The sequence below is a fragment of the Lutra lutra genome, chromosome 13 (genome assembly GCF_902655055.1).
Source record: "Lutra lutra chromosome 13, mLutLut1.2, whole genome shotgun sequence".
Lineage (NCBI taxonomy): Eukaryota > Metazoa > Chordata > Mammalia > Carnivora > Mustelidae > Lutra > Lutra lutra.
Window position 1 is genome coordinate 2,212,596 of NC_062290.1, and position 11,506 is coordinate 2,224,101.

The 11,506-nt window shown below is 55.3% G+C and overlaps 1 long non-coding RNA gene across 1 annotated transcript; it reads right to left on the bottom strand.

The window, feature by feature from the left end:
- Positions 1-2,774: 2,774 nt before the first annotated feature.
- LOC125084026 (uncharacterized) lies at positions 2,775-8,779 on the bottom strand. Its single transcript, XR_007122442.1, has 3 exons — positions 8,428-8,779; positions 7,692-7,936; positions 2,775-7,320 (listed from the first exon to the last, which is right to left on the bottom strand). It is a non-coding gene; the product is annotated as an uncharacterized LOC125084026 (long non-coding RNA).
- Between the last annotated feature and the right edge of the window lie 2,727 nt (positions 8,780-11,506).

The following is an 11,506-nucleotide window of genomic DNA, read 5'->3' on the forward strand; positions in this document are numbered from 1 at the left end:
TCTGGGTGGGGCACCCCAGTGTCTGCCGCAGACCCCCACACTTGAGGGGACGGTGCTGCGAGAGAATGTCCCTTTCTTCCTCTGTAAGTTGCCGTGTGGAGACATGGTGCCTGGAAGGACCAGACCCACGCTGCTCCCCAGGGATGCTGTGGAGGGCAAAGACAGACAGACAGAAGCCGGCCCTGTGCTTCCGCTGAGCAGCTCGACCAGCAGCCTGGGGTCGGAAGGCCCGGCTCCCATCAGCGTGAACCTTCCCTCTTCCTTCAAGAGGCTCGCCTTGCGATGGCCGCTCAGGTTCGAGATTGAATTTATGGACGATCCGAGAGATGGCTGCAGGACGTGGGAGGGAGGATAAGCAGGGCTGATTGAATTCTTTTCTGACCGAGGCCTTGCATTAAAAAAGAAGAAGAAGGAAAAGGAAGCAGGGGCACAGTCCTGCTGAGCTATGCGGATGGCCGATGCTCTTTTCCTCTTTGCATCTGTTCGTACTGACCGAACCTTCCTCTGCCAGAGGCGCTCACCGGCTTCAGGGATGCTCAAGTTTGCTACAAAAAGGAGGAATGATTCAGTTTTATGCTCTGGCATCCAGAAGAACACTTTCTTTGTAAGCCAAGGATTTCCTTCCTTCCTTCCTTCCTTCCTTCCTTCCTCTCTTTCTCTCTTTCTTTCTTTCTTTCTCTTTCCTATTCTTCTTCTTTTTTCTTTTTTTTAGTTTCCCTCAAGACCCAGCCTTGGCAATGCACTCTTCAGGGTTAGCATGAGTCAGGGCTGGAGAGGAGACTGGATCCGAAGAGAAACACATCCTTTCAGGTTCTCGGAAGGAGAGATGGGAGGGAGAGGGAGGACGCGGGCAGAGAGCAACGAGTGCCGCCATCCTCCTGAGGCCCTCGGGAACGTTAGCAGACGCGCTAGGAAGCTGGGAAGCTGGAAGAGAAACTATGTTGGAGGGGGTGCGGAGTTTGAGCCGTGGTCATTTAAAAATATGTTTTGTGAGGTGACACACAGTGCCTACTGTTCTCACAGAGGAAGGAGGCCAGCCTCTGGGAGGCAGGGTCACAGGTGCCCACAGGTGCCGTTCACACCCAGCCTGATGCTCTCAGAGGGCTCCAGCTCTGGTGCAGGGACTGGGGACACTCGGGCCTCTCTTGTGGGGCCCATCTCTGGGTGGCTTGGCAGGCCTCGTACAAGGGCAGCCAAGCCTACCCTTTCCGACCCTCCCGATCACGCACAGGCCCCAAGGGAAGAAGCCAAGGGCTGTCACTCCACAGGATGCTTTCCGAAATCCATTTCCCATCTGGCTGCCCCTGGAAGAGGCTACGTCAAGTGATGAATTTGCTTAGAAAAGAATCTGTGTCCAGCCTGTGCTTGGGTTCATGCTGTAGGAGAGAAAAATGTGCATGCCAGTGAGTCTGAGCGTTGTTTAAACAATTCCTTCTGCATGAGGAGCCTGGCCCTCCTGGCATCTGTGGACAAGGTGGGGAAGGAGCACAGGGGCCTGCCATGGACACAGAGGTATCCTTGAAACCTTGGGGTCAGATCTGCAGGGTATCGTCAAAGCCTGGGGGCCCTCCTGGAGTGAAGGGAGCCCCAAGGTTGCAAGAAGGAAGTGTGTTCTAGAAACCGACCACTCCAGAAAGTTGACTACTCTGGCGACGACTCCAAGCCAAGGTCCTAAACACAGGAGCTCAAGACCCAGCTGCACACACCCAGGTTGAAAGTGACCGGGAGGGGTGGGAAATGATTAAGAAAGGACGCATCAAGCCCACCAGGAAGGGAACAGGGTAACGATTGTAGGGCTGGGGTCCCTTACAGTTTTGAATATCCTACTGGGTTTGTAATACATTAATACTTAACTCCATGGCCACGGGGAGTCATTCAAGATTTCTGAACAAAGTGATGCTAGTACCAGGCAGGAAAGAATTTATAAGGAGGCATGACTGGCCCCTAGGGATTGTCCCTTGCCAGAAAGCACTGCGGCCTGTGGGGCTCTCTGCCCTGGCCAGACTGCTGGACCCCCACAGCAGGAATCATGCCCTTTGGCCCACACGTACTTGTCGGGGAATGAATGGTAGAGACAGAGGGGGAGGGTCTGAAGGGCTTGAGTCTGAAGCGGGACCCAGAGTCCCCCAGGGAACACGAGGGAAGATTGTGCACCTGCTCCCTTGGCTCCAGAGTGACGTCATCAGAGCCAAGGTGGGGAAACAGCTTCTGGATTCCCCAACGTTCCCAGCATCAGAGCCTATGAACTCTCTGCCACCAGTGGGGGCAGCGGCAGGGGTTGAGCCCAGCGTGTGAGGCTCTGACCCTGCCAGCCCGTGGAGAGGGAGTCAGGACGGCGCACACACAGCATTTCCAGTGACTATAAAATATGAATGCTCTGTCCACGCGGCCCCCAGGAACCAAGGGCAAGGTGCAGAGACTGAGCAAGGGATGAAGCCGGGATCTAAGTGAGCGTCAGATGAGACACTTGTTCCAGACCCGGAAACCGGGGACATGGAGCGCCCCCCCACCGCGTGCACCCCCTTCATTCTAAAATCTGAGAACCACCTCTCCAGGTACCTGGGGAGGGAACTGTGAATTTGCTGCATGATTGGATCTTAACATAGAATGAGCTTCTGAGATAAATTTAGAAGTTTGTGTTTAATAGGAGCTTGTGTATTCTAGTTAGAGAATTTATTTATTAAAATATTTTATTTATTTGTTTATCTGCCAGAAAGGGAGAGAGAGGGAGCAAGCACGAGCAGGGGAGGGGCAGAGAGAGAAGCAGACTCCTCACGGAGCTGGGAGTCTGACTTGGAATTCGATCCCAGAACCCTGAGACCATGACCTGAACTGAAGTAGGGGGAGTTCTGGTGTGTTCCACGGGTGAGCTGAAAGGCTGGGGGATTTTGAGTTGCGTGCAGTTAGAACAGAAGCCGGGGGAAGGACGCAGCCGCCATCGACGGGAAGACACTTCACCAACTGAGCCCCCCGGGCACCCCCTAGTTTGGGAATTTCAGTGTTAGTCAGAGAGATCATCAAAACCTGCTAACCGTCAGTACTGTTACTCACCTTTCCGGAACGCGGGGCAAAGTGAGAGCACGATCAGATTTGATATTATTAAGAGGTACTGAGTACTTATGAAGGGCCGGGGTCCAGGCTGAGCACACCCTGGGCACAATCTCATTTCAGTCCTGGCGGAAGGTACTAGAACCACTGTCGCTGGGGGTGGGAGCCAAGCCATGGACGTGAGCACCCTCAAAGGCAGAGAATCAGTCAATTGCAATATTAATTCCCAGGTCTGACTGTAAGCAGGAGGTGTAGCTCCAAACATCCAGCTCAGCCATGTTGAAGGAGAGAGGGTTCCAGAAGCGAAACGCACCTGGGCCTCAGGGGCTGTCCTGCAGGTCCAGATGCCGACCCCAAAGGGGCAAGATGGGCCACCGTGGAGGAAAACCTCTGCCCCACATCCTGGTTTGTGAGCATCTGCACGGGTCTTTGAACAAAACGGGCTTTATTCTTCAGGCAGCTGGCGCATCTTTGACATTTCTCAAAAATCATCTTCAACGAAGGGCTCGTTCCCAGAAGAGGTCATTCAAGGAAAGAGTCAAGTTCGGCTCGGCTACTTGCTGTCTCCAGGTAAGCTGCTTCTGGGGGGTGGGGGGAGCAGGCGGAGCCAGTTCTGAGGTCCAGGAGCGGGGAGCCAGCGTTGCAGGCTTGTGGAGGGGAAGCAGCTCGGGGTTTTGAGCACAGGAGTGAAGTACAGCGGTGTTCTGGCAGGTTCTGCGGGTGAGCTGAAAGGCTCGGGGGTTTGAGTTGGGCGCGGTGAGAACAGAAGCCGGGGGAAAGACGCAGCCCTATCAACGGGAAGGGGACTCCAGATGGAGCACAGGCGAGGGGTGGGGGGGAGTGTAGGGCAGGAGCCCCAGCATTGAGCCCTGGCCACGTGGATAGACACACGGAGATGGCCACAGGGAAGCTGGTCACCTGCTCTGTGGGCCTCCACCTGGGCTGGGGCTGTAGGCTTTTATCCCCATGATCACACCCCTCTGTGTGGGGGAGCCCTGCAGGGAGGGCAGACTGGGCCTTCAGGGAGCTTTCTGTCTGGTGGCTGGGCCCCCAGATCCCTCCGGCTCCCCACCAGGCTGCTGGTGACCAGGCCTGGCCCCACCAGGCATGCCCCCCACTGCATGGGGGGGGCAGGTGCAGTCACCCCTGTCCCCTCCCATCTCACAGGCCCCCTCCTGCCGTCCCCACAGAGTATACAAGGATGCTGAGGCGACCCCACGTTCCTGCACAACTCTGAAACTTAGAGGGGCACGGAGGGGTCCCTGTCACCTGGTTCAAGTTCCCTGCAGGTTTCTCCTTGGTTCCCTGGAAATCAGGCACCTTTACTGAGGCAAGAGGCAAGGTCTGACATTTTGGAGTCTGGAGGATAGAAGCGGGCTCCTCTGGCAGCCCGTGGCCTCCCTGTGTGCCCGCGAGGCCCCCAGCGGAGCAGACCTCCCCTCTCCTGGCCCCCGACCCCTGCTGCCTGCCCAGAGAGGAGCTGGCTCTCCAGGACTGGTCCCGCCAGGATTTTCAGGTTGGGAGCTTTAGTCTCACTCAGGCATCTTCTTTACCTACTCCCTTTCCAACGCTGTCCTCGTTTTGTGTGGGTTTGTGGCATTTCTTTACATTTTCCAAAAAGGAAACCACACACTGCCAACCCCTGACCAACTCGGGGGGTAGGACGCTGGCCTCCCCCACAGTCAAAAACCCACAAATGACTTTTTGTTGGTTTGTTTGTTGACTTCTCACCTCTGTGGCGTATGTATTTTATAACTGGGGGTTTGTACCTCTTAATCCCCTCCACCTGTTCCCCGCCCACCCCCACCCCCCACCCGCGCACCAGTTTGTTCTCCCGAGTTCAGAGTCTGGTTTGTTTGTGAGATGCCGCCTATGAGTGAAATCCTGTGTTGTTTGTCTTTCTCTGACTTATCTCACTTGGCATAAACCCTTTCTATATGTATACACGGATGGACACTGGGGTGTTTCCGCATCTCGGCTACTGTAGAAATTAAAGTTTACATTTTCTTTGGGCAAACACCCAGCAGTGGCATGAGTTAGATCCCATAAGGTATTTCCACCTTTAACGTTTTGAGGGACCTCCCTGCTGCTTTGCCCAGCGGCTGCACTGGCTTGCATTCCCACCAGCAGTGCAAGAGGGTCCCTTTCCTCCACGTCCTCACCAGCACGTGTTTCTCGTGTTTTCAATACGAGCCGTTCTGATGGGTGTGAGGTGAGACCTCACCGTGGCTTTGATTTGCATTTCCCTAAGGAGGAGTGACGTTGCGCATCTTTTCGTGCATCTCTTGTCCACCCGGATGTCTTCTTTGGAAAAATGTCCGTTCGGATCCTCTGCATATTTTTTTTTAATTTTTTAAAAATTTTTGGTTTTTTAGGTTGTGTAAGTGGTATACGTTCTTTATGTATTTTGGGTACTAACCCATCGTTGAATATATAATCTTCTCCGATCAGTAAGTTCCTGTTTTGTCTTGCTGATAATTTTCTTGGCTATCCTGAAAGCTTTTTTTATTTCTGTCTGGTCCTGGTAGTTTATGTCCACTTTTGTTTTCCTGGCCTCAGGAGCCAGACCCATAAATACGACGCTGACACCCATGTCCGAGAGATTACCGACTGTGTTTTCTTTGAAGACTTTTGTGGTTTCAGTCTCACATTTAGGTCCTGAAAGCATTTTGAGTTCATTTCTGTGTGTGGTGTAAGAAGGCAGTCTAGTTTTATGCTTTGTCATAGATCTGCCCAGTTTTTCGCCATCCTTTATTGAAAACGCTGTCTTTTCCCCGTTGTATATTCTTGTCTCCTTTGTCATGGATTAACTGACCGGATAAGCAAGAGAGTATTTCTGGGCTCTCTATTCTGTTCCTTTGATCCGTATGACTATTTTTGTGCCACTACCATACAGTTTAGGTGATAATAGCTTTGTAATGCTTCTTGAAGTTTGGGGCTTTGGTCTTCTCAGGATAGCTTCGGCCTGCATGTGACTTTTTTTTTTTTTTAAGATTTTATTTATTTATTTGATCAAGTAGGCAGAGAGGCAGGCAGAGAGAGAAGGGGAAGCAGGCTCCCCGCCGAGCAGGAAGCCCGACACGGGGCTCGATCCCAGGACCCCGAGATCATGACCTGAGCCGAAGGCAGAGGCTTTAACCCGCTGAGCCCCCCAGGCGCCCCTGCCTGTAACTTTTGACTCTGCCCAAACCTCACTACTAAGAGCCTACCAGCGACCTAATGCCTTACACAATAATAATTAACACATAATTTATACGCTATATGTATTATATACTGTATCCTGGCAATAAAGTGTAAAAGGAAAATGTTGAGCAAATCACAAGGAAGAGAAAATACATTTACAGCGTTAGCCTGTATTTATCGAAAGAGAATTTGTGTGGAAATGGGTCCAAACTGTTTGAACCCACATTGTTCAAGGGCCGATTGTATTCTAAGCAGCGGGAATCACACTTTGCCAAGAAGCAGACGTGGGGAGCCTGGGTTACACACCCAACACCTTGTGAGAGAGTCTGGGCTCTGAGAAGCTAGAAACATTAGCAGAATGCTGTCTTTTTTGCCCTGGAAACATTCCCCCTGACTTAAATACCACAATAAGCAGGACCCAAGGGAGGTTTTTGTTTATCACAAGTTTCTCCCGGAATAGAAACTGCCAGCAGTAATTTTCTTGGGAGGTACATTTGCATGGCAATGTTCACGGGTGATATTTTTAAGCTAATGCCCCGTGTTATGCAAAGTTGAGCAGAAAAAGCAAAAACTTCTATCTGCTACTATGTGTTTGTCCTCCACAGTCTGCCAACTGGGCTCTACACGCCTTACTGGTCAGCACGCCTGGCGCTTGGATTCTTAGCTCCCACATTCTTGAAATGCCAGAAGCTCACATGTGGGCCTGGTTGGTTTGACATTTCGGTCCCAAAGCTGAGGCAAGTGGCCTAAATCCTTTGCTTATCCTTCTGTCCGGCACTTGAGGCCCACAGCAAAAGGCAAATGCTCACCGTGTTCTTCTGGGTGCAGATAAGGTTTCAAATGCCCCAATCTCTCCAGAGGGGCACCGCTCCACTGAGGAAAAAGGACCAACCCCAAATTGAGCAGCCGGCCCCCCTGTAAATCCAGGTTCTGGGGTTTGGGTCTCAAAACAGCACACCTGTCACGAGCAGGCAGGTGCAGTGGGACAGCAGCTGTGGGGTTGCTGGGCAGACGGCTTGTCTTGACAGACACAGGGGTCCTTGTCCTGACGCAAGGGGACAGGGTGATGAATGAGCATTGTTACAGCTCCTGCGGGCCGGACAGAAGAAAGACAGTGCAATTTAGCACGACCACCGCAAGCAGTAAGAGGAAAAGCTTCATTTGCCTGGGTCGGCCGGGCTCTAGGTTGTCTTTCCACGGGGTTTCTATGGTAACGATGTTCATCGTCTACGCGAGCACATGCCGTTTCAGTCTCTGGACCACATCCCCACCCCGGGCCACAAGGCCACCGCCCACTCTGCTGGGGCATCCGTGCCCAGGGCAGAGGAGCACCTCCCGGGGGGAAGCAGCTGAGTGTTTAAGCACCGAGCACAGTCCCCTCCAGGGAGGAGCGTGCCAACACCGCCGAAGGCAGGCAGTGAGGGGCGCAGGCGTGGGGGCTGGAGTTACACCAACATCACCTGTGATGTCCAGACGTTCAGCTTGCCTCAGCGTCCGGACTCAGTATTTTCTTTCCTTTTGCATCATTGTTGGAATTTTGAGTAGATTCTTTTCCTAATGGCCGTGTTTGACTAAAGAGTTTCTTGTACTGCGGAATCCTGGAGCCTCCTCCATGCACCTTGCGAGCAGATCCAGGGCGGTGCTGCTGAGACCCGTGACCCTGAAACTACGTGAAGGCTGCAAGCAAAAGGAATCGGGGTCTCCCCTGTTTTGGATGGAGACACAGAAAACCTAGAGTGACCCTGGGGTCCCAGAGACTCGTGAGCCCCACCCCGTGAACAATGATCCCAGCAGCAGCCCCCGGGGTCTCAGCTAACACCAGACCACAGCCCTCATGTCAGAGGCTTCGCGCTGCCATCTGGGACCCTCCGGATGGGAGCCCACTGCTTTGGTCTCCGCACTGTCCCAGCTGTGTCCCCTGGAGCAGGGGGCACGGCAGTCTGCCCTTTCTTCCAGCTCCTGTTGTTATTTATTGTTACTAGTACTCGGGAACAGGAACAGGAGAGCACCCTGTCTTTTTAATTAAGTTGTTCCCTCGTCCCTGCATGTCTTTAATTCCAGGTAAGGAAACGAGATCTTCTGTTGCATTTGCAAGCTGCTGTTTGTGTTTCTATTGCCAAAGCTAGACTCAGGTGAAACCGGTGGTTCACCTGCCAGGACGCTGGGCTGCCGCGCCAGCACGACAGGGGAACTCACCTGTGCTTGTCCGGGGAGCACCGAGCAGCCGGAGGCTTGCGGGTGTGTTTGTTTGATCTTCGAAGGTCAGGCTGTACGTCCAAGGAGGCAGAGGTCGGGCTGACGTCTCTTGGGCTTCTCCTGGCGGTTCTGAGCACGCCTGTTCCAGGAAGCTGGTGTGTTATTCTGGCCAGAGCCTGTTGATCGTGACTCATTTGGGGGGGTCAGGTTTCCTGCTGCAAAGAGTCCTGAGAGTTCCTGATGTTTACCTAAACAGGCCTTCAAATATTGACTGAAGGTGTAACACGGGAGTGTGGGGTTGAAGGACACGAGTGAACACTCGTGGGGACAAAGCGCTGACCAGAATGTGGTCTGCATTCCTGGACAATTCTCTGAATCCTCACGTAGGAATCTGCCTGCTCTTTGTTCTTCTGTGCAAAGTGCTTCAAGCCCCAACACTCCAGAGCTCTCCCCAGCTGGGACAGCGCCACATGGCTCGGGGGGAGCTCTCACCGCCTGCAAGACCCTGATGCACACATCACGTCCGAAATCACGCTGTTCTGCCAAAGATAAGAACCCTCACGGCTGCTCTGTGACATGAAGCGGGCACCGGGGAGAAGGTGGCACCAGCCCCAGGAGAGCCCAGCAAACAGGAGGCCCTCCCTGCCAACCGGTCCCCTTCTCTTGCTTTCAAACCCCAAACCCAGCCAAACAAAAATCTGGCCCCAACAAGGAGGAAAGAGCAGAAAATGATTCCCCATTAAAATCACAGGTGAGATAAACCTGCCAAAAAAAAAAAAAAGATTCAAAGAAATGAACTTGCCAGTACTGTGGCGTATGACAACACAGCCGGGGTTCGCTTTGCCTTCCACACAGAAGTCCAAGCAACGCGATACGGTCCCTCGCAAGAACACGGAGGTCAGCCCCGCTGGCAGGGACAGGCAGGGAGAGGGAAAACTCCGTCCAAGCGGACATGTGGCTGGAGGTGGACCAGAGTCCCTGCTGCTGTCCCACAGGCAGGACAGCTCCCTGCACCTTTGCAGTGTGGGCTGGGCTGTGGTCTCCCCACGTGGGGTGTTCGCAGCATCCTCCCTTGGGGACATAACACCATTCCCTGACCTGACCCTCCCTCTGAGTTTCCGGTGACTCCTGGCCCTTCTCAGGCATTGTTACTCCCTGGGCAGGGGGCGGGAACGTCTTCTCCCAGACCAGGGCCATGGCCAGGCCTAGAAAGCGAAAGCTGGCTTCTGAGAACGTTGCTGCTGACAGGAAGGAGCGGCGGGGGGGCTTCCTTGACCCCGCAGCCCTCTGCTGAGAAGTGGCTGCAGACACGTGAGCTCCTTCTCAGGAGGGAGGAGCGCCCTGCAGGCCCTTGCCTGGGAGGGCCGGGACCCTGGGCTACCAGCCAGGAGCTGCTGTGCCAGCCCCCAGCCTGCTCCCGGGGAACTGTCTAGACTTTGGACCCGCCTTCAGGCAGGGCAATCCATGCTCAGACTCACTAGGTCAGAAGCTGTGACAGGGTCACACTCGGGAACCCTGCAGGCAGGGAGCCCCACGGCAAACCTGAGCTGATTCCCCTTCTGAGAAGCCCGCCCTGGTTTCCTCCCGGGGAGGCACTGGGACCAGCTCTAGCCTGGGCAGCGCCCAACAGGCCCAGCAGGGCCCCGATTCCAAGGCGGCAGCACGGTACTGCCTGGCGGGGCCCGAAGCTGCTGGCCAAACCAGTTACCCCAGCAGGTCCCCGCAGCGAGGCTGCGCCAGTGCAGATGAAAAGGAGAGCGCGGTGTGGTGAGCACTCGCTCAGAAACATTCAAGTGCGCTATTTAACGGCTTACTGGTACATATGCCCTGAGAGCAGAAAGCCCCATCACGCGAGCAGGGAACTTAGCAAAGTCTTGCCTTGGGAAACAGGTTTGTAGCCAGCACCCGGAACCTGGGACAAAACCCCCTGGGCGCCCAGGGACCCCCCACCTCACACCCCTCCCTCCCGGGGCCCACCCGGCTGCCATTCCCAGCCACCCCTCCCCTAGTGGTCTCTGTAGCACTGCCACCGTGGACATCCCCCCACAATGGAATTCAGCTGGGCCTTGCCTGGCTCTGCCGTGCATGTCCCTGAGGTCCCCCGCAAGACGCACATGTGGCCCCAGGTCAGGGTCTTGGGAGCCCGGACTTGAGAGTTGCCAGTCAGAAGTCTGCTGGCCCCTGGGACTGTGACCAGCATCTGAAAGCCGGTTGGGGGTGGGGTGGGGGGGCTGGGATTCGCTGTTGGGAACAACATGGGACAAGCACAGAGGCTGCAGAAGCACCGTGTCCGCCTGCCGTCCAGGGACCCCGCGGGGTCTCCTGCTTAACCCTGGAAGGCGGTCCCCACCCTGCCCACTGCCGGGCAGGCTCCAGACACTTCCCTTCCCTCCATCTGTTCCAAGTGGGCTCTGCAGGGTCTGGGAAGCCTCGGCCCAGCTTTCCCAACCCAGGCTCCCATCCCCGATCCTCCTAGCCCCTCCCCTGCGTCCTGCTCCCATCCCAGGTCCTCCCAGGCCCCAGCCTTAGCACAGCTCCCGCTGAGCCCCTCCCCCGATGAACACCCGGTGGGAAAGGCGGGACCTGCAGGGGAAGGCGAAGGGAGGCCACCCCATGCCTGGGGTCACTCCGGACCCAGGGGACCCCAGCCGGCCCTCCCCCTGTGTGGGGGCCCCTGCCAAGCATGCCACTCGGAAGCAGTGGGAGAACAAACTGATGGAAGGGAGGGACGGGCATGGAGGGACGCCTGTCACCCTCTCCGGGCACAAGGCACCCAACGAGAGGCGGTGGCAGCCCGAAGAACCTGGGCCCGCCCGCCGGGTGCCGTAGTCGCCCTCCTGCCTTCCGCAAAGGGCAGATACACCACACCTTGGAAATGAGCCTTCTTCCCTCCCAGCTCGTCCCCTGGCCAGGGACCGCAGGCCGCAGGACATGCTCTCCACCCACAACACAAGGGCTTTGACAAACGGACGCATGGCAAAGTGGTCCCTGGAAATCACAATCCTGGAGCGTTCGACAGTTTCAGAAACAGTTTGTTTTTGTGGGACACGGCAGAGCTGCCCCTGCTGGTCCGTTGTCC